Genomic DNA, 22,978 nt, shown 5'->3' with positions numbered 1-22,978 from the left:
CCTCGCTCTCCCCTCGGAGGCTGAGGAGGGCCGGCTGGAAGAGGGAAGCAGAGGGTCTCGAGGAGGGCTCCTTCTGTGGCGCCAGGGGGACGGGGATATATCCGGACTCAATCTCTCCGGCGGCCTGGAACGGCCGGTCCTCGTCCTCCTTCCCGCAGAGCCGTCCAAAGGAGCTTCAGATGAGGCCCCCAGGAGCTGCTGCTCCAGCCAGCCAGGACCTTGTTGAGCCGCCATTTCCCCCACCTGCCTGAGAAGTTCGTCCGCAGACAGCATGGTAACTACCTTCACACAGCAGACAAACTCCTGCTACCCACTCTGCTTCCTGACTGACTACGTGTAACCCCACCCCCTCTTATGTACTCCTCAACACTAGCCCTGCTCCACCCCTTCTATTCCCGCCTAAACCAACTGCCCCTTAACCCTTTACACAACTGCATCCTACCCCTGTCATGTGCTCCCCTCATTATACAGTACATGTGGCTCATTACGGGGCTTACTGGGTGACTAGTCTGAAGTGGGGCTAGGGGTATATAGGGTGACCAGTCTGGGGTAAAGGTAGGGACACAACAAAGCAGGGTCATGGGAGCAGTGTCTTTAGAGTGTTACATATATATTAAGATCTCCATTCTAGGAACATATTATCACACCTGTGATTTTTTTTCTACTGTAGGTGGAAAATGAGAAGAAAGAACATGCAAGGAGATGAACATTCCCATTAGAATCTGGAATGGAGGAATCGCAGAACAGGTAATTAATATAATTATTAATTACTAATAAATATAAGGCTAGACTCCTAGGGGGAGATTTATGAAAGGGTGTAAATATACACCTGGTTTAAACTGCCCACAGCAACCAATCACAGCTCAGCTTTCAGATCTGGTAAAATATAAGAGGAGCTGTGATTGGTTGCTGTGGGCAGTTTACACCCGGTGTATATTTACACCCTTTCATAAATCTTCCCCCTTGTCTTGACTGCAATAAGGTGAGCTATAACCCCTTAAACCCGGGTAGGCCTAATGAAGACATGACACGGGTTAAATCTTTGCTGGATGATGGTCGGCCACAGCTTTTATTAACTTACTTCTCCAAGGAATTATAAGGCACTTAACTTCAACTTGCAGATACCAAACTCGAGCCTGAAGCGGTGCGCCGGCCGCTGGACTCCCAACGGGCACATCGTTCTTACTCGCTAAACCATAATTGCTCCATAACTTTAAACCCACCAAAGCCGCCAGCTGTGACTTAAAGAGAAATAGTTCAGAACACAGAAGACATATGAACATCATATGACAATATATATATATATATATCAGGGGCGTAACTAGAACTAGCTGGGCCCCATAGCAAACTTTTGATTGGGCCCCCCCCCCCCAAACAACTGACCACTAAGCTGTGAAGAGAGAGCAATGTGTATATATAGTATTAGGAAAAGCATTATAGCACCATGACCACTGCCATTACCACTATATTGTTACCAACCAAATCCAGTATGTTAAGATGAATAATACAAACAGTACCAGTTTACATGGGACAAATATTACCACCTATTACTGACTAAAACCCCCACATACTGAATAATGCTACCACTGCTACGGAATAAAATCCACAGTCCAATATCACCATTGGCCATATAGTGGCATGTATAGGCTCCACACAGGCTTTACACACCATAAGTGATCACAGTGCAGTTACAGGCGTCTTCTCCAATTGGAGTTGCTCACTTTTTCCCTTCTTCTCCATCCAGCCTGGCCACCATAAGGACTTCTCTCAGTAGGATCTGCCAGACAGTTTAGGTTCCTTACTCATGCCCCAATATCCTACGCATCTATTTGCTCCATCTGTTCCCCCATATAGTGGTCCCCTCTGTATTCATATAGTAGTTAGACAACTGTGTCCCTCATTAAGTAGTTAGACCCTTCTCTGCCCCCCCCCCATGTAGTACCGTATTTTTTGCTTTATAGGACGCGCCTTTTGATAAGACGCACCCCTGATTTTAGGGGGGAAAATAGAAAAAAAATATTTTGCTCATTGTCACAGTTTGGAGATAGCAGCAGTGTGATTGGTGCCAATCCCCCCATATAGTGCCCCACATAGTAGCCTATGCCCCCATATAGTGCCTCACATAGTAGCCAATGCCCCCATATAGTGCCCCACATAGTAGCCAATGCCCACATATAGTGCCCACATAGTAGCCAATGCCCCCATATAGTGCCCCACATAGTAGCCAATGCCCCCATATAGTGCCCCACATAGTAGCCAATGCCCCCATATAGTGCCCCCATAGTAGCCAATGCCCCACATAGTAGCCAATGCCCCCACATAGTGCCCCCATAGTAGCCAATGCCCCCATATAGTGCCCCCCATAGTAGCCAATGCCCTCATATAGTAGCCAATGCCCCCACATAGTGCCCCCCATAGTAGCCAATGCCCCCATATAGTAGCCAATGCCCCCACATAGTAGCCAATGCCCCCATATAGTGCCCCCCATAGTAGCCAATGCCCCTATATAGTATCCAATGCCCCCACATAGAAGCCAATGCCCCCATATAGTGCCCCCCCATAGTAGCCAATGCCCCCATATAGTAGCCAATGCCCCCATATAGTAGCCAATGCCCTTATACAGTGCCCCAATTGTAGCCAGTGCCCTCCATAGTAGCCAATGCCCCCATACAGTGCCCCCACATAGTAGCCAGTGCCCCCATATAGTAGCCAATGCCCCCATACAGTGCCCCATATAGTAGCCAATGCCACCATACAGTGCCCCCAGATAGTTGCCAGTGCCCCCATATAGTAGCCAATGCCCCCATACAGTGCCCCCATATAGTAGCCAATGCCCCCAGACAGTGCCCCCATCGTAGCCAGTGCCCCCATATAGTAGCCAATGCCCCATACAGTGCCCCCATAGTAGCCAATGCCCCATATAGTGCCCCTCATAGTAGCCAATCCCCCCTGCGACCAGAAAAACAACAAACAGGCTACTCACCTGTCCGCCGGCCCCAGCAGCTCCTCTCCCGACACTCCGGTCACCCGTCATCCTCCGGGCACAGGCAGCGGGGGACAGAGAGACTGCCGCTGCAGAACACTTCCGGGACACAGGCAGCGTCTCTGTACCCCACTGCCTGTGCCCGGGGGATGACGGGAGACCGGAGTGTCGGGAGAGGAGCTGCTGGGGCCGGCGGACAGGTGAGTAGGACAGCGATCCCCTCCGCACGCCCAGCCCGCCCCCTCCATCGCCGCTTAGCCGATCAGGAGCCCAGGAAAGTGCTGCTCATTGCACTTTTCCGGGCTTCTGATCGGCTCAGCTGAGCAGCGATAGAAGGGGCGGGCGGAGGGGATGGCTCAGGGCCGCTCACTATGCATATGCATAGTGAGCGGCAATACAGGCGGCGGGGGCATACTTTAACGCGGGGGCCCGGGCCCGGGCCCCCTAAACCCTCGGGCCCCATAGCGACGGCGTACCCTGCCCCCATGGTAGCTACGCCAGTGATATATATATATATATATTTTTTTTTTTACAACAAAGGAGGGAGGGAGGGACAGCTCGCTTCCGGAACAACAAGAGGAAGTGGTGAGTGTGAGAGGGGGATATTGGTTGACCCCTCATGACGCAGCACAGGCGGTCTTAGCACCACACCGAGAACCAGGAAGCAAAACAGAGGGAAAACACATTATGCCTACAATAGCCATGCCTGTGCGAATGCCTCCCAAAACCACTGCAGTCCCTGGTCACATAGTCTAAAGCCCCTATTCCACGGGTCGTTAGAGGAGCAAACGAGCGCTCTCAGCCACCGCTCGTTGCCACCGCTATTCATCGCGGCAGCAGCGAGCAGGTGAGTGCGGGAGGGGGCGGCGGGGAGCTGTGGGGGGGCTGCCCGGGTGATCGCTGATCGTCCGGGCAGCCCATAGGATATAGCAGCGTCTGCTGCTGACGCTCCTATTCAACGGAGCGACAGCAGCAGATCACTGCTATATCAGTCGCTTGTTTTTCAACATGTTGAAAAACAAGCGACTGCAACGATCAGCCGACATGAACGATGTCGGCTGATCGTTGCACTCTATTCCACGGGACGATTATCGTCCGTAGCGGCCGATATCGGCCGATAATCGTTCCGTGGAATAGGGCCTTAAGCGCCTGTACGTCCCCAAGACCTGCACCTGCATAGGTGTGATAATATGTTCCTGGTCTCCTAATATGTTGCCACGCTTCCAAATGTGTTTGCAAAAAAAAAGACCCCTAAAAGGGTGCTTAGCCGAGTTTGTATACCACACTGTGTGTCGTGAGCACCTTCCTTAGTGAGTGCATAGGAGGCTATGTATTTCTAATGTACTTTTTCTAAGGCATTTTTTTGCTTCCAATACCATGCCAGAATAGAGCAAATAGATAAAGTTGTTTACAGCTAGCAAGCCACAAAAGTGTTCCATGATGTCATCAAGGCTGTGATGTCATATGTAACTGCTAGACAGGCAAGCAGTTTAGTTGCAGCCAGGCAGTCAACAAGATAGGTAGGTAGGTAGCAAGGATGCTAAAGTTGTGATAAGTTACTATAGTCTTTTTACAATAAAATTTTTTATGATAGTTACTAATTTGTTATTTCTTTCCAGTGTAGGTAGACGACGAGATGAAAGAACATGCAAGGAGACAAAGAATTCCCATCAGAAGCTGGAATAGAAGAGTCGCAGGACAGGTAATTGATATCATTATTAATTACTGATAACTATCAGGCTAGACTCTTGGTCTAGACCTGCATAGGTGTGATAATATGTTCCTGGGCCATGTAGATATATGTTTTTAATGACCTATATCTTCCATGGACACTTAATATGATAAAACTGACATTAGGGGGAAACAGGGTGACCAGTCTGGGTTTGGGGGCATATGTAAGGTTACCAGCCTATGGTGGGAACAGGAGTATACTGGGTGACCAGTCGGGGGCAGGGACAGGGGAATAAAGGGTGACCCGTCTGGGGTGGGGGCAGGAGCATACAGGGTGACAAGTCTAGGGTTGGGGCAGGGGGTTTCAGGGTGACCAGTCTGAGGTGGGGGTAGTGGGATACAGGGTGCCAGTCTAGGGTGGGGCAGTAGGATACAGGGTGATCAGTCTTTGCTTGGGTAGGGGTATACAAGGTGACCAGTCTGCGGTTGGGGCAGAGGGTTACAGGGTGGTCTCTCCGGCGTAGGGGCAGGGGGGAATCAGGGTGACCTGTCTGGGAGCAGGAGGATACAGGATGACAAGTCTGGTGCTTGGGCAGGGGGTTACAGGGTGACCAGTCTTTGGTGAGCGAAGGGGGAAACAGTGTGACCCATCTGGGTGGAGGAAGGAGGATACAAGGTGACCAGTCTAGGGTGGGGTTAGGAGGATACAGGGTGATCAGTCTGAGGTGGGGGTAGTGGGATACAGGGAGACCAGTCTATGCTTGGGTAGAGGGATACAAGGTGACCAGTCTGGGGTGGGGGCAGTGGGATACAGGGTAACCAGTATGAGGTTGAGGTAGGAGGATAAAGGGTGACCCTTCTATGGAGGGGACAGAGGGATACAGGCTGTTCAGTCTTGGGTGGGGCAGGGTAGTACAGGGTGTCCAGTCTGGGCTGAGGGCCTGAGGATACAGGGTAATGTGTCTAGGTTTGAGGTAAGAGCATATAGGGTAACCCGTCTAGGGTGGGGGCAGCGGGATACCGGGTGACTAGTCTGGGGTGGGGTCAGGGGTACATAGGGTGACCAGTCTGGGGTTCGGGTAGGGACACAACAAAGCAGGGTCATGGGAGCAGTGTCTTTAGAGTGTTACATATATATTGAGATCTCCATTCTAGGAACATATTATCACACCTGTTATTTTTTTCTACTGTAGGTGGACAACGAGAAGAAAGAACATGCAAGGAGACGAACATTCCTATCAGAAGCCGGAATGGAAGAATCGCAGGACAGGTAATTGATATCATTATTGATTACTGATAACTATCAGGCTAGACTCTTGGTCTAGACCTGCATAAGTGTGATAATATGTTCCTGGGCCATGTAGATATATGTTTTTAATGACCTATATCTTCCATGGACACTTAATATGATAACACTCACATTAGGGAGAAACAGGGTGACCAAGTCTGGGCTTGGGGGCATATGTAGGGTGACCAGCCTATGGTGGGAACAGGAGGATTCTGGGTGACCAGTCAGGGGTAGGGGCAGAGGGATGAAGGGTGACCTGTCTGGGGTGGCGGCAGGAGAATACAGAGTAACAAGTCTAGGGTTGGGGCAGGGGGTTTCAGGGTCACCTGTCTTAGGTGGAGTTAGTGGAATACAGGGTACCAGTCTAGGGTGGGGGCAGTGGGATACAGGGTGACCAGTCTGTGGTTTGGTAGGGGGATACAAGGTGACCAGTCTGGGGTTGGGGCAGAGGGTTACAAGGTGACCTGCCTGGCATGAGGAAATAGGGTGACCCTTCTGGGCTGGGGGCAGTGGGATACAGGGTGACTAGTATGGGGTGACGTCAGGGGGAAACTGAATGACCCATCTGGGTGGGGGAAGTAGGATACAGGGTGACTGGTCTAGGGTGGGGGTAGGAGGATACAGGGTGACCCGTCTAGGGTGGGGGCAGGGGGATACAAGTTGAACCGTCTATGGAGGGGACAGAGGGATACAAGGTGACCAGTCTGTAGAGGGGGCAGTGAGGTACAGGGTTACCAGTCTGTGGTGAGGGCGGTAGGATAAAGGGTGACCGGTTAAGGGTTCGGCAGTGGTATACAGGTCGACCAGTCTGGGTTTGAAATTAGGGACACAAGGTTAACTGTCTGGGAGCCAGACAGAGGGATACAGGCTGTTCAGTCTTGGTTGGGGCAGGGTAGTACAGGGTGTCCAGTCTGGGCTGAGGGCAGGAGGATACAGGGTGATATGTCTGGGTTTGAGGCAAGAGCATATAGGGTAACCCGTCTAGGGTGGGGGGCAGGGGGATACAGGGTGACTAGTCTGGGATGGGGGCAGGGATATTTAGGGTGACCAGTCTGGGGTTCGGGTAGAGACACAACAAGGCAGGGGTCATAGGAGCAGTGTCTTTGGAGTATTACATATATATTAAGGTCTCCATTCTAGGAACATATTATCACACTTTAGATTTTTTTTTTTTTTTACTGCGGATGGAGAGCTAGAAGAAAGAACATGCAAGGAGACGAACATTCCCATGAGAAGCTGGAATGGAAGAATCGCAGGACAGGTAATTGATATCATTATTAATTACTGATAACTAGACTCTTGGTCTAGACCTCCATAGGTGTGATAATATGTTCCTGGGCCATGTGGATATATGTTTTTAATGACCTATATCTTCCATGGACACTTAATATTATGACACTGACATTAGGGGCAAACAGGGTAACCAGTCTGGGCTTCTGGGCATGGTGATATAGGGTGACCAGGTTGTGGTGGATACAGGAGGATACTGGGTGACCAGTCAGGGGTAGGGGCAGGGGGATGAAGGGTCACCGGTCTGGGGTGGCCGCACGTGGATACAGGGTTACAAGTCTAGGGTTGGGGCAGGGGGTTTCGGGCTGACCAGTCTGTGCTGGGGTAGAGGGATACAAGGTGACCAGTCTGGGGTTGGGGCAGAGAGTTACAGGGTGATCTGTCTTGGGCAGGGGGAAGGAAGGTGAATTTTCTGGGCTGGGGGAAGGAGGATACAGGATGACAAATCTGGGGATTTGGCAGGGGTTTACAAGGTAACCAGTGTTGGGTGGGGGTAGGAGGATACAGGGTGACCCATCTAGGGTGGGGGAAGGAAGTTACAGGTTTACTTCTGTATGCAGGGGACGGGGGGATACAAGGTGACCCGTCTGTAGTGTTGGCAGTCAAGTACCCGGGTTACCAGTCTGTGGTGAGGGCAGTAGGATAAAAAATTACCAGTTAAGGGTGGGGCAGTGGGATACAGGGTGACCAGTCTGGACTGAGGGCAGGCGGATACAGGGTGATCAGTCTGGGATTGAGGCAAGGGGATATAGGGTAACCTGTCTAGGGTGGGGGCAGGGGGATACGTGACTAAGGGATAGTCTAGCTCTCCGTGCAACATACCAACCTTCCCTCCCCTTGATAACACTCAGACACCTTGCTAGAAGAAAAGGCCCCAACAGCACCTTTATTTAAAACATAAATAACATGTTAAATAACATATAAATAATTCTTTCAGTTCTATTAACATTTATTCACATAAATATAATTATATGTCCCAAATTGCAACTCCATTACTATAATAACACACTGGGGGTCTCCACTTTTACTCCGGCCGCCGTCACCTAACCCGAAGGCACCCACCGGGAGACCTAACAAACCACCCCGGGGACCTTACCCACGGGGACCAAACTATAGCTGGATAACACCCCAGCCCCAGGACATTGTCTACCGTAACAGGTAAAGGAGGAGAATGTATCACTCCTCCTCCAATCCGCAGAAATATCCAATTGCCAAAGCCTTCAAAAACCCCTCCCACTTCGGCCATGACGACCATTTGTGACCCCTTCCTTACAAATGGTCGACCCTCCACAACTCCAGAGCCCGCTAAATGCCATCTCGAATCCCCAAGTTCCACAGATCCTGCCCCATAGCATTCAAATGCACCCTATCCGAGCTCATAAAATCAGCCGACCCATCCTCCAGATCCCTATGCCAAACTACGAAACCCCCATTCCTGGACACAAAACACCCCACCACTTTATTAATCTTCATCCGGGTTTTATTAATGCTGGCCACAGACCTGGCCTGCCGCCACTTCCGCCTGGCCACGATATCCGACCAGACAATAACAATAACCGAGAAAGACGACCATAGCTCGAGCAAATCCAGTTTCATGTTCCGCATAATGGCCCTGGAGGCCCGCACCCCCAGATCATTCCCACCTGCATGGATCACAAGGATATCTGGACAACGATCCATACCGGCTAAGAACTGTAACTCAGGCAACATGCGGGTCCACATCAAGCCAGGGAAACCAAGCCAGCGAACCTTGGAAATCCCAGCTGCCGCCCATCGGTCCGCACATCTGCCCGCACACTCCCCCTACACACATAAGAGTGCCCAGCTATCCACACCAGGCAGGGAGGTTCACCTGAAAAACACAATGGCACAACATAAAACCAATAGCACCCCTTTTCAACAGCACTCCCCCGGCTCCCGAAATTCTAGAAAAAACTCAATTACAACAACTGAGGGCGAACATACAGGCGAAACCTGTCAGACTCCTATCTCTCAATCCATTTGACAACCTCCGGGGCAAACCCCCACCTAGCTGCCTCCATGGCCACCCCAATTCGAAAAGAATGGGAGCTATACTCCGATGCTGGCAAACCCAACAACCCCAAAACCTTCCTAAAAACCTGTATGAACTGATATACGGACAGGAAAGTATAGTCAACATGCCTAAGCAGCGAACCGCCGCCCGGCGGCCCCACCACCAAGAAGGCTTGATAACAACTCACGGGACAAACCGCTGAACTAGCCCACGACCCACCAGTTCAGAGATCCAAAACGCCCCAAAAAACGCAAAGAAAAGGCCAAGGCAAACAGCCCGCGCTCGTACCCAGACAAACACGCCGACAGCAGCACCGTCACCAGCTGAAGCAATATCGAAAGGGACACTGGCCTACGCTCATCCCTCACCACACACCCCTTCCGAAACCCCTGCAAAGCCCTAGGCACCAAAAAGGATTTCGTTAAATAATGGGCATAATGCGGCATGCAAAATTGAGACGCCGTAGCAGAGATTGAGGCTTCCGCAAATGCAATTTCTTCCTACCGCAAGCCCCATTCACCACCTCTCTCAGTTCCACCAATTTCTCACACTCACAGCGCTCAGTATCGATGACAATACCCAGAAACCGCCTCACTGTAGCCGGTCCATCAGTTTTGCCAAGCGCTAGCGGAATCCCAAAGTACTGCGCCAACTGCTCGATGGTCTGCAGCAACGGCGCGCAAACTCTCGAACCCCCAGGCCCCACAAACAAAAAATTGTCCAAGTAGTGCAACACGGACGCCACCTGAGCTTCCTGTCGCACCACCCACTCCAAAAAGGAACTAAATGTCTTGAAAAAGGCGCAAGAAATAGAGCAACCCATTGGGAGACACAAGTCCACAAAAACTGCCCTTGCCAACAACACCCCAACAAATGGAAACTCTCCGGGTAAACCGGCAGCAACCGGAATGCTGCCTCAATATTAGTTTTAGCTAGCAGTGTCCCCTTCCCATACCCGTGCACCCATTTCAAAGCCGCGTCAAACGAGGTATAAGAAACTGCATATAACTCCGGGTCTATCCCATCATTCACGGACGCTCCATCCGGATGCGACAGGTGATGAATAAGCCGAAATTTATTCCGCTCCTTCTTAGGCACCAGGCCCAGAGGGGAGACACACAATCCCGGAAGCGGGTTCGTATCAAAAGGCCCCGCCATCCGGCCCAACAGAACTTCTTTCAACAATTTATAAGTCACAATATCCAGCCAAACCAACGTGGACGCCAGATTACGCATCGGCCCCTCCGGAGCCCCTTGCCCGCCCGGGATTCGAAAACCCCCACTGAAACCCTCTCTAAGCAACTGTTCCGCAGCATTATTTGGATACCGTGCGTGATACGGCGGCATCCTTTCCAACCTCACTGGCATCACCCCTCTTTTATTTAACTTCTCCTCTACCTTTTTTCTTGAAACATCTCGATAAGCCATGTTCTTCCCCGCAGCCGGAGCACTCATGCTTATACCGGCAGTCGGAGCCTAACTTGCAGTGGCTTTTGTTAAACTGCCAGCAGCAGCCCTTACCGGAAGAGGCTGACTGCCCCGAGAAAGCCCCAGATCCGCCGGCTCCATCCCGAAAGGACTGCTCAGCCTCCAAACCCTTCGGCGCCGCCATCAACCTCATCCACAAACTAATATCTTTGTGGTCCCAGCGTATAGATGGGCGGGAGCATACAGGGTGACCAATCTGGGGCGGGGACATAAGGGTACAGGGTGACTAGTCTAAGGTGGGGCAGCAGTATGCAGGGTGACCAGTCTGGAGTAAGGGTAGGGACACAACAAAGCAGGGTCATGGGAGCAGTATCTTTAGAGTGTTACATATATATTAAAATCTCTATTCTAGGAACATATTATCACACCTGTGATTTATTTTTACTGCAGGTGGAGAACTAGAAGAAAGAACATGCAAGGAGACGAACATTCCCATGAGAAGCTGGAATGGAAGAATCGCAGGACAGGTAATTGATATCATTATTAATTACTCATAACTATCAGGCTAGACTCTTGGTCTAGACCTGCATCGGTGTGATATGTTCCTGGACCATGTAGATATATGTTTTTAATGACCTATATCTTCCATGGACACCTAATATGATAATGCTGACATTAGGGGGATATAGGGTGACCAGTCTGGGCTTGGGGCATATGGAGGGTGACCCGCCTATGGTGGGAAAAGGAGGATACTGGGTGACCAGCGTAAGGTGGGACCAGCGTAAGGTGGGAACCGGAGGATACTGGGTGACCATTCTGGGTTTGGGGCAGGAGGATACAGGGTGCCCAGTTTGAGGTGGGGGTAGTGGGATACAGGATGACAAGTCTGGGTCTTGGGCAGAGGGTTACAGGGTGACTAGTCTGGGGTGAGGGCAGTGGGATACAGAGTGACCAGTCTGGAGTAACGTCAGGGGGAAACAGTGTGACCCATCCGGGTGGAGGAAGGAGGATACAAGGTGACTAGTCTGGGATAGGGGCAGGAGAATACAGGGTTAACAGCTTGGATGGGAGCAGGAGGATACAGGGTGACCAGTCTAGGGTGGGGGCTGGGGATTGCTGGGTGACCCATCAATAGAGGGGATAGGGGGTTACAGGGTGACCAGCCTGGGGTGGGCGCAGTGTGATACAGGGTGACCTGTCTAGAGTGGGGGCAGGGGAATACAGGTTGAACCGTCTATGGAGGGGACAGGGGGATACAAGGTGACCAGTCTGGGGTGGTGATAGTGAGGTACAGGGTTACTAGTCTGTGGTAAGGGCAGTAGGATAAAAGGTTATCGGTTAAGGGTGGGGCAGTGGGATACAGGTTAACCAGTCTGGGCTTGGAATTAGGGACACAAGGTTAACTGTCTGGGTTTGGGAGAGAGGGATACAGGGTGTTCAGTTTTTGGTGGGGCAGGGTAGTACAAGGTGACCAGTCTGTAGTGTTGGCAGTGAAGTACAGGGTTGTTACCAGTCCAGCAGGGTCATGGGAGCAGTGTCCTTAGAGTGTTACCTATATATTAAGATCTCCATTCTAGGAACATATTATCACACCTGTGATTTTTTTCTACTGTAGGTGGAAAATGAGAAGAAAGAACATGCAAGGAGATGAACATTCCTATCAGGAGCTGAAATGGAAGAATCGCAGGACAGGTAATTAATATAATTATTAATTACTAATAAATATAAGGCTAGACTCCTACGGGGAGATTTATGAAAGGGTGTAAATATACACCTGGTTTAAACTGCCCACAGCCACCAATCACAGCTCAGCTTTCAGATCTGGTAAAATATAGGAGGAGCTGTGATTGGTTGCTGTGGGCAGTTTACACCAGGTGTATATTTACACCCTTTCATGAATTTCCCCTCTTGTCCTGACCTGCACCTGCATAGGTGTGATAATATGTTCCTGGGCTCCTAATATGTTGCTGCGCTCCCAAATGTGTTTAAAAAAAATAGACCCCCAAAAGGGTGCTTAGCCGAGTTTGTATACCACACTGTGTGTCATGATCACCTTCCTAAGTGAGAGCATAGGAGGCTATGCATTTCTAATGTACTTTTTCTAAAGCATTTTTTTTGCTTCCAATACCATGCCAGAATAGAGCAAATAGATAAAGTTGTTTACAGCTAGCAAGCCACAAAAGTGTTCTATGATGTCATCAAGGCTGTGATGACATATATAACTGCTAGACAGGCAAGCAGTTTAGTTGCAGCCAGGCAGTCAACAAGATAGGTCGGTAGGTAGCAAGGATGCTAAAGTTGTGAAAAGTTAGTGTAGTCTTTTTACAATAAAATTTTTTATGATAGTTACTAATTTGTGATTTCTTTCCAGTGTAGGTAGACGACGAGACGAAAGAACATGCAAGGAGACGAACATTCCCATCAGAAGCTGGAATAGAAGAATCGCAGGACAGGTAATTGATATAATTATTAATTACTGATTACTATCAGGCTAGACTCTTGGTCTAGACCTGCATAAGTGTGATAATATGTTCCTGGGCCATGTAGATATATGTTTTTAATGACCTATATCTTCCATGGACACTTAATATTATAACACTGACATTAGGGGGAAACAGGGCAGATGGAAACAGGATGACCCGTCTGGGCTGGGGGCAGGAGGATACAGGATGAAAAGTCTGGGGCTTGGGCAGGGGGTTACAGGGTGACCAGTCTGGAGTGACATGAGGGGGAAACAGTATGGCCCATCTGGGTGGAGGAAGGAGGATACAGGGTTACCAGTCTCGGATGGGGGCAGGAGGATACAGGGTGATCAGTCTGTGGTGGGGGCAGTGAGGTACAGGGTTACCAGTCTGTGGTGAGGGCAGTAGGATAAAGGGTGACCAGTTAAAGGTGGGGCAGTGGGATATAGGTTGACCAGTCTGGGCTTGGAATTAGGGACACAAGGTTAACAGTCTGGGTTTCAGACAAATGGATACAGGCTGTCCAGTATTGGGTGGGGCAGGGTAGTACAGGGTGTCCAGTCTGGGTTTTAGGCAAGGGGATATAGGATAATTCGTCTAGGGTGGGGGCAGGGGGATATAGGGTGACTAGTCTGGGGTGGGGGCAAGGGTATATAGGGTGACCAGTCTGGGGTAGGGGTATGGACACAACAAAGCAGGGTCATGGGAGCAGTGTCTTTAGAGTGTTACATATATATTAGGATCTCCATTCTAGGAACATATTATCACACCTGTGATTTATCTTCTACTGTAGGCGGACAAAGAGAAGAAAGAAAATGCGAGGAGGCAAACATTCCTATTAGAAGCTGGAATGGAAGAATAGCAGGACAGGTAATTGATATAATTATTAATTACTGGAAAAAAAATAGAGAAAAAATACTGCGGGAGCGGCTAGATTCTTATAGATAGAAACTCAAAAAAAGGCACCAAAGAAAAAACACACTTACACTTAGTGAGTGGTGCAAACACCACTCACAAAGAAACAACGGCAATACACATGGATCCAATGGTTTCTGCTGGGATCGCTGCACCCTCCGGACACTGTTGAGAGCTCTGGCTCGTATAGGTGGATGAAAGCGGCAACAAGCACAAGAAAAATGTATAAGTGGGGAGCGATCAACTTCTAAACCAGCTCTATTATACAATGAAAGGAAAGATAAACCAATGTTCACTTACTTCTCGGAGGGGAGATCGACCTACTCCCCCCCGTTGCCCGGATCGCTTATATTAGGATAGACGGCAGGCCCGGACTGGTAATCTGGCAAGCCGGGCAAATGCCCGCTGGGCTGGCCGGATTACCAGTCCGTGGGCCGCCCGGGTTGCACAATAAAAAAAAAAAAATAATCACCGATGCGGCCCGCTCCTCCCACCGCGCAGCCCGCTCCTCTCCTTCCGGCCCGCTCCTTCCACCGCAGCCCGTCCCGTCCTGGCCCGCTCCTTCCACCGCAGCCCGCCCCTGCTCCTGGCGTGCTCATCCAATCAACTCGGAGCAGGAGCGTGGGGCCGCTTTGGCTGGCTGTGGCGCACGCGTTGTACATGCACAAAAGCCAGTCGCAGCGGCCCCACGCTCCTGTTCCACATTGATTGGTTGAGCACGCCAGGAGCAGGGGCGGGCTGCGGTGAAAGGAGCGGGCCAGGACGGGACAAGCTGCGGTGGGAGGAGCGGGCCGCACGGAAAAAAGCGGGCTGCGGGGGAAGGAGCAGGCCACGGAGGGGTGAGGTGGCAGAAGCGCCGATTCGGACAGGTGGGGGGAGGCGGTGGCAGGGGCGGGATTGTCAGGTGGAGGAGTGGAGAGGGGAGGGGGGGATTTGTCAGGTGGGAGAGTGTGAGTGTGTGGGGGGGGATTTGTCAGGTGGGAGAGTGTGAGTGTGTGGGGGGGGGGGGTTGTCAGGTGGGATAGTGTGAGTGTGTGTGGGGGGGATTTGTCAGGTGGGATAGTGTGAGTGTGTGTGGGGGGGATTTGTCAGGTGGGATAGTGTGAGTGTGTGGGGGATTTGTCAGGTGGCATAGTGTGAGTGTGAGTGTGTGGGGGGGATTTGTCAGGTGGGATAGTGTGAGTGTGTGGGGGGGATTCGTCAGGTGGGATAGTGTGAGTGTGTGGGGGGGGATTTGTCAGGTGGGATAGTGTGAGTGGGAGATTTGTCAAGTGGGGTAGTGTGAGCGTATGTGGGGGATTTGTCAGGTGGGGTAGTGTGAGTGGGGGATTTGTCAGGTGGGGTACTGCGAGCGTATGTGGGGGATTTGTCAGGTGGGGTAGCGTGAGCGTGAGTGGGGGATTTGTCCGGTGGGGTAGTGTGAGCGTGTGTGGGGGATTTGTCAGGTGGGGTAGTGTGAGCGTGAGTGGGGGATTTGTCAGGTGGGGTAGTGTGAGCGTATGTGGGGGATTTGTCAGGTGGGGTAGTGTGTGAGTGTGGTGGGTCATGTGGGGTAGTGTGTGAGTGTGTGTGGAGTGTCAGGTGGGGTAGTGAGTGTGGGGGGGATTTGTCAGGTGGGCTAATGTGTGAGTGTGTGTGTGTGGGGGTCAGGTAGGGTAGTGTGTGAGTGTGGGGGGGGGATCTTAATTAGTGTGCCCCTGTCAGCGGCCGCCCCTCCGAAACATCATGCTCAGACTGACGATAGTGCCGCCCACCCACAGCCCACGGGACCGCAAGTTTATTGGGAGGATACGGCCTGCGAGGAAATCAGAAGAGAGAAGGACCCGCTGTATTTCAGAATAAGGTGAGTATAATGTTTTTGTTTGTATTTGGCGATGCGGGGGGGGGGGGGGGCGTGGGGTGAAAGGGGGGGGTATTATGGAGCAGAGCACAGGGGGCTTACTGTGGGGGTGCAGCACGGGGGGATTACTATGGGGGTGCAGCACGGGGGGATTACTATGGGGGTGCAGAACAGGGGGAGTACTATGGGGACAGCACAGGGGGATAACTACTATGGGACAGAGCACGGGGGGGGGGATTATTACTATGGGGACAGCCCAGGGGGGATTATTACTATTGGGGCACTGCACAGGTGGCCTTATTATTATATGGGAGCACAGCAGGGGATTCTATATACAGGGGGCAACCCACATACCTACTAACTTTACTGTAGAGATGAGCGAACCGGCTGAGGTTCGGGTTTGTAAGAACCTGAATTATCGGTTTCTGATTCCCGCTGTCTGGCCGCTCCGTGGAGAGGGTGGATACAGCCGGAGGACTGTCTGGAAAACTGGGATACAGCCTATGGCTATGGCTGTATCCCAGTTTTCCAGGCGGTCCGGGGGGGTGGGTTAAGGTGGGGTAGTGTGTGTGTGTGTGTGGGGGGGGGGGGTCAGGTGGGGTAAGTAGTGTGTAGGACTAGGACTACAAAGCCATCAGCAAAACCATGCAGCACCAGAAGTCACACTGATGCCTTATAGAGAAAAGACACGCGCTGCCGGGAGAGGAGCTGCAGGAACGGGTCACAGGAGAGTTGTTGTTTGTTTGTTTTTTTCTCTGGTGGGGGCACTGTGGGGGGGACACTAGTAATTGGAGCATAGAGGGGCTTTAATCAAATATATGGGGCACAGATCGGACTTGAAGTGAAAAATATGGGGCATAGAAGAAGGATGTAAATATACACGTGGTGTAAACTGCCCACAGCAACCAATCACAGCTCCTCTTATATTTTACCAGAGCTGGAAGCTGAGCTGTGATTGGTTGCTATGGGCAGTTTACACCAGGTGTATATTTACACCCTTTCATAAATCTTCCCCTAAGCGTTTACTGTGCAAGAAAGAGGCAGATCAGCTAGGACAGGTGTGTGTGAGAGCCGGTGATGCAGCACATCGCACTCACATTGTCACACAGTGTGGCTCCTGGCAGTGTCACTCTGGTTGTGTCCCCTCTGTGTTACCTGGAGGAGGTGCACACTATAGAGAATGGAGGAGTACGGAGGAGGTGCACACTATAGAGAATGGAGGAGTACGGAGGGGGTGCACACTATAGAGAATGGAGGAGTACGGAGGTGGTGCACACTATAGAGAATGGAGGAGTACGGAGGGGGTGCACACTATAGAGAATGGAGGAGTACGGAGGTGGTGCACACTATAGAGAATGGAGGAGTACGGAGGTGGTGCACACTATAGAGAATGGAGGAGTACAGAGGGGGTGCACACTATAGAGAATGGAGGAGAACGGAGGTGGTGCACACTATAGAGAATGGAGGAGTACGGAGGTGGTGCACACTATATAGAATGGAGGAGTACGGAGGTGGTGCACACTATAGAGAATGGAGGAGTACGGAGGTGGTGCACACTATAGAGAATGGAGGAGTACGGAGGTGGTGCACACTATAGAGAATGGAGGAGTACGGAGGTGGTGCACACTATAGAGAATGGAGGAGTACGGAGGAGGTGCACACTATAGAGAATGGAGGAGTACGGAGGTGGTGCACACTATAGAGAATGGAGGAGTACGGAGGAGGTGCACACTATAGAGAATGGAGGAGTACGGAGGTGGTGCACACTATAGAGAATGGAGGAGTACGGAGGTGGTGCACACTATAGAGAATGGAGGAGTACGGAGGTGGTGCACACTATAGAGAATGGAGGAGTACGGAGGTGGTGCACACTATAGAGAATGGAGGAGTACGGAGGTGGTGCACACTATAGAGAATGGAGGAGTACGGAGGAGGTGCACACTATAGAGAATGGAGGAGTACGGAGGTGGTGCACACTATAGAGAATGGAGGAGTACGGAGGTGGTGCACACTATAGAGAATGGAGGAGTACGGAGGAGGTGCACTCGAGAGATTGGAGGTTGAGGCGATTGAGCTGTGTGGGGAGAGGCAGTCTTGGATCTGTGTTTCCTTTGGAGTTTGCAGTATAAGTTAATGTGGCCTGGGGTCTGAAGTTACATGTTGGGGTATGCATTTTAGGCCTGTGTCATACATTTTTTTTGGGGTCCAGGTTATGAATTTATTTCAGCGTCTGTGAATTCCATTTAGTCAGCAGTCTGAGATAATTTATTTAGGCGTCGGATAGGGGAACAGCACAATGACAGGAGTGGGGAAAAATCCTCTGTAATGGCTCTGTATTCTACCTGTGACTGTCTGACCACTGCTGTATACTCTCAGCATCTGTGTACATCTGCTATGGGATATCACTGCTGTATACTCTTCTATAGTCTGCAGGGAGTAATACTTCACATATGTAAGAAAATAATGTGACAGTAGTAAAGCTAAAAAAAATTCTGCTCAACATAGTGAAATAGGTGTGTGGGGAATATATATGTGGGCTGGTGGGGCTTGTGTGCCAGGGCTGCTTTTCAGCCCCAGTCCGGCCCTGATAGACGGTATTCTACTGCTGGAAGTCCTCCCAGAGTCTTCAGTTGCGGCATGTGTGTTACGGAAACCCGTGGTAATCCTCCCGGGTGAACTCTCACTACACCCGGATTGGTGCACACCGCACTTGGAAATAAGCTGTGAGTATAACTAAAACAAGTAGACAACTTTATTCTGTCCGACGCGTATCAGAACTACAAGTTCCTTTATCAGGGACGATAATACATATACTAAACACACATATTTATATATTAGAGGATACCCTCCCTTTTGTGATGTCACTTCCACTTTTATTTTGTGGGAAAACCCTTCCCTTATTAACCCCCTCCTTTCAAACTCGTTCTATTGTTTCGTTAAGCCCATTTGGTACCAGGGTGTTTAATTTAAATATCCAATAACTTTCTCTTTTACATAATTTAGCAAATCTGTTCAGTGAGAAATGTATTTGCTCTATTGGATATACTTTCAGTAGGCTATCGTCAGCATTATGAAACATAGCGAAATGACGGGACACACTGTGTTTCCTGTATTTTTGTTTGATGTTGAAACGATGTGTATTAAATCTTTTTCGTAGTGTTTGACTAGTTCTACCCACGTACTGGAGGCCACACGGGCACTCCAGCACGTAGATCACATACTCTGATCCACAGTTTAGGTTTTGATATCTATTTTTTCTTTGGAGATATTACTTTCAATGCTTTTCGTATTGTTCTCTAAATAATGACATGTTTTACACATTTTTTTATTGCATTTAAAAATACCAATATTTTCTTTTTTTTGTTGTTGTTGCCGCATTTATTTGTTTTTTTAAAACTGGATATGAGGGGGCTACTGTTTGTGCTCTCCTATATATCATGCTGGGACTTTTACCTATACAGTCTTTTAGAAACGGATCCCTCTGTAAAATATTCCAATTTTTCTTTAAAATATTTTTTATTTGTATATGATTGGCTGAATGTCGAGTAATAAAATTAACATCATTCTTTCTATTTTCTTGTATGTCACTTTTCTCTCCTTTCTTGTCGTCTCCTTTTTTCTTTCCCAAATGTTCTTTTCTATTTAATTCCATAGCTCTTCTCTTTGCCCCCTCTATGATCTTGGGAGGGAACTTTTTTTTTTTTTATTTTTTTTTTATTAAATTATTAATTACTGATAACTGTCAGGCTAGACTCTTGGTCTAGACCTGTATAGGTGTGATAATATGTTCCTGGGTCATTTAATTATATGTTTTAATGACCTCTCTCTTCCATGGACACTTAATATTATAACACTGACAATAGGGGGAAACAGAGTGACCAGTCTGGGTTTGGGGGCATATGTAGGGTGACCAGCCTATGGTGGGAACAGGAGGATACTGGGTGACCAGTCAGGGGTAGGGGCAGAAGGATGAAGGGTGACCCATCTGGGGTGGCGGCAGGAGGATACAGGGTAACAAGTCTAGGGTGGGGGCAGTGGGATACAGGGTGACCAGTCTGGGCTTGTGTAGGGGGATAGAAGGTGACCAGTTTGGGTTTGGGGCAGAGTGACTCATGTGGGGTGGGGGCAGAAGTATATAGGGTGAACAGACTTAGGTGGAGGCAAAGGCTTATAGAGTGACCAGTCGAGAGTGGGGGCAGGGGGATTCACAATGACTAGTCCTGGGGTGGTTCCATGGATATACAGGGTGAAAAGTCTGGGATGGGGGCGGGAGCATACAGGGTGACCAATTTGGGGCGGGGACATAAGGGTACAGGGTGACTAGTCTAAGGTGGGGGCAACAGTATGCAGGGTGACCAGTCTGGAGTAAGGGTAGGGACACAACAAAGCAGGGTCATGGGAGCAGTATCTTTAGAGTGTTACATATATATTAAGATCTCCATTCTAGGAACATATTATCACACCTGTGATTTTTTTTTTACTGCAGGTGGAGAACTAGAAGAAAGAACATGCAAGGAGACGAACATTCCCATGAGAAGCTGGAATGGAAGAATCGCAGGACAGGTAATTGATATCATTATTAATTACTGATAACAATCAGGCTAGACTCTTGGTCTAGAACTGCATAGGTGTGATAATATGTTCCTGGGCCATGTAGATATATGTTTTAATGACCTATATCTTCCATGGACACCTAATATTATGACACTGACATTAGGGGCAAACAGGGTGAGCAGTCTAAGCTTCTGGGCATGGTGATATAGGGTGACCAGGCTGTGGTGGATACAGGAGGATACTGGGTGACCAGTCAGGGGTAGGGGCACGGGGATGAAGGGTCACCGGTCTGGGGTGGCCGCACGTGGATACAGGGTTACAAGTCTAGGGTTGGGGCAGGGGTTTTCGGGCTGACCAGTCTGTGCTTGGGTAGAGGGATACAGGGTGACCAGTCTGGACTGAGGGCAGGCGGATACAGGGTGATCAGTCTGGGTTTGAGGCAAGGGGATATAGGGTAACCTGTCTAGGGTGGGGGCAGGGGGATACGTGACTAAGGGATAGTCTAGCTCTCCGTGCTACATACCAACCTTCCCTTCCCTTAATAACACTCAGACACCTTGCTAAAAGGAAAGGCCGCAACAGCACCTTTATTTAAAACATAAATAACATGTAAAATAACATATAAATAACTCTTTCAGTTTTATTAACATTTATTCACATAAATATAAATATATGTCTCCGGCCGCCGTCACCTAACCCGAAGGCACCCACCGGGAGACCTAACAATCACCCTGGGGACCTTACCCACGGGGACCAAACTATAGCTGGGTAACACCCCAGCCCCAGGACATTGTCTACCGTAACAGGTATAGGAGGAGAATGTATCACTCCTCCTCAATCCGCAGAATTATCCAATTGCCAAAGCCTTCAAAAACCCCTCCCACTTCGGCCATGACGACCTTTGTGACCCCTTCCTTACAAATGGTCGACCCTCCACAACTCCAGAGCCCGCTCAATGCCATTTCGAATCCCCAAGTTCCACAGATCCTGCCCCATAGCATTCAAATGCACCCTATCCAAGCTCATAATATCAGCCGACCCATCCTTCAGATCCCTGTGTCAAACTACGAAACCCCCATCCCTGGCCACAAAACACCCCACCACTTTATTAATCTTCACCCTTGTTTTATTAATGCCACTTCCCCCTGGCCACGATATCCGACCAGACAATAACAATACCCGAGAAAGACGACCATAGCTGGAGCAAATCCAGTTTTATGTTCCGCATAATGGCCCTGGAGGCCCGCACCCCCAGATCATTCCCACCTGCATGGATCACAAGGATATCTGGACAACGATCCATACCGGCTAAGAACTGGAACTCAGGCAACAAGCGGGGCCACATCAAGCCAGGGAAACCAAGCCAGCGAACCTGCACCTCGGACCTTGGAAATCCCAGCTGCTGCCCATCGGTCCGCACATCCGCCCGCACACTCCCCCTACACACATAAGAGTGTCCAGCTATCCACACCAGGCAGGGAGGTTCACCTGAAAAACACAATGGCACAACATAAAACCAATAGCACCCCTTTTCAACAGCACTCCCTCGGCTCCCGAAATTCTAGAAAAAACTCAATTACAACAACTGAGGGCGAGCATACAGGCGAAATCTGTCAAACTCCTATCTCTCAATCCATTTGACAACCTCCGGGGCAAACCCCCACCTAGTTGCCTCCATGGCCATCCCAATTCGAAAAGAATGGGAACTATACTCCGATGCTGGCAAACCCAACAACCCCAAAACCTTCCTAAAAACCTGTACGAACTGATATACGGACAGGAAAGATTATAGTCAGCATGCCTAAGCAGCGGACCGCCGCCCGGCGGCCGCACCCCCAAGAAGGCTTGATAAGGACTCGCGGGACAAACCGCTGAACCAGCCCACTACCCCAAGTGCACCACAGCACCCCTGCCCCTCTGATTCGTCTTCGTCTACATTCCAAAACCGAACCCCTCAGCACCTAATTTTCAGCCAATAGACCCCCAGGTTTCCTTTTGCTTGGCGCCACCAGTTCAAAGATCCGAAACGCCCCAAAAAACGCAAAGGAAAAGGTTAAGGCAAGCAGCCCACGCTCGTACCCCGACAAACACACCGACAGCAGCACCGTCACCAGCTGAAGCAATAACGAAAGGGACACTGGCCTACGTGCATCCCTCACCACACACCCCTTCCGAAACCCCCGCAAAGCCCTAGGCACCAAAAAGGATTTTGTCGCATCCTGCTCCCCCCCAAGCCGGAACCCAAAAGGCTAAAGCCGACATGCGACGGCTTACTCCAGAGGGAGAGACCCCATCCTCAAAGGCCCTACCCACATAGTACAACAAGCACAACTCCCAATCCCGAGGCCCACACACCCCGCACAACTGACCTAAAAAAGCTTCCCACTCCCACCAAAACCTGCGATAAGTGTTCCACGTGGTTAGACAAACCGATCTCCGCACCAAACTCAAAGCCGCCTTCAAACCAGCCGCCACAGCCACTCTGGACAAGGGGTGCGGTGAGGCTCCACCC

The 22,978-nt window shown here is 50.2% G+C and overlaps 1 protein-coding gene across 1 annotated transcript in view; it reads left to right on the top strand.

The window, feature by feature from the left end:
- The first annotated feature begins 5,885 nt into the window (after nt 1–5,885).
- Nucleotides 5,886–22,978, top strand: part of LOC138793886 (putative transmembrane protein 244) — a 62,726-nt gene continuing 45,633 nt past the window's right edge. Inside the window, exon 1 of the mRNA XM_069972613.1 lies at nt 5,886–5,924. The gene's annotated coding sequence lies outside the window, so the exon portion shown is untranslated. The remainder of the gene's footprint in view (nt 5,925–22,978) is intronic.

Source organism: Dendropsophus ebraccatus, chromosome 5 (assembly GCF_027789765.1).
Source record: "Dendropsophus ebraccatus isolate aDenEbr1 chromosome 5, aDenEbr1.pat, whole genome shotgun sequence".
Classification (NCBI taxonomy): domain Eukaryota; kingdom Metazoa; phylum Chordata; class Amphibia; order Anura; family Hylidae; genus Dendropsophus; species Dendropsophus ebraccatus.
The sequence above is the reverse complement of the archived record's forward strand: the minus strand, read 5'-3'. Positions and strand labels throughout refer to the sequence as shown.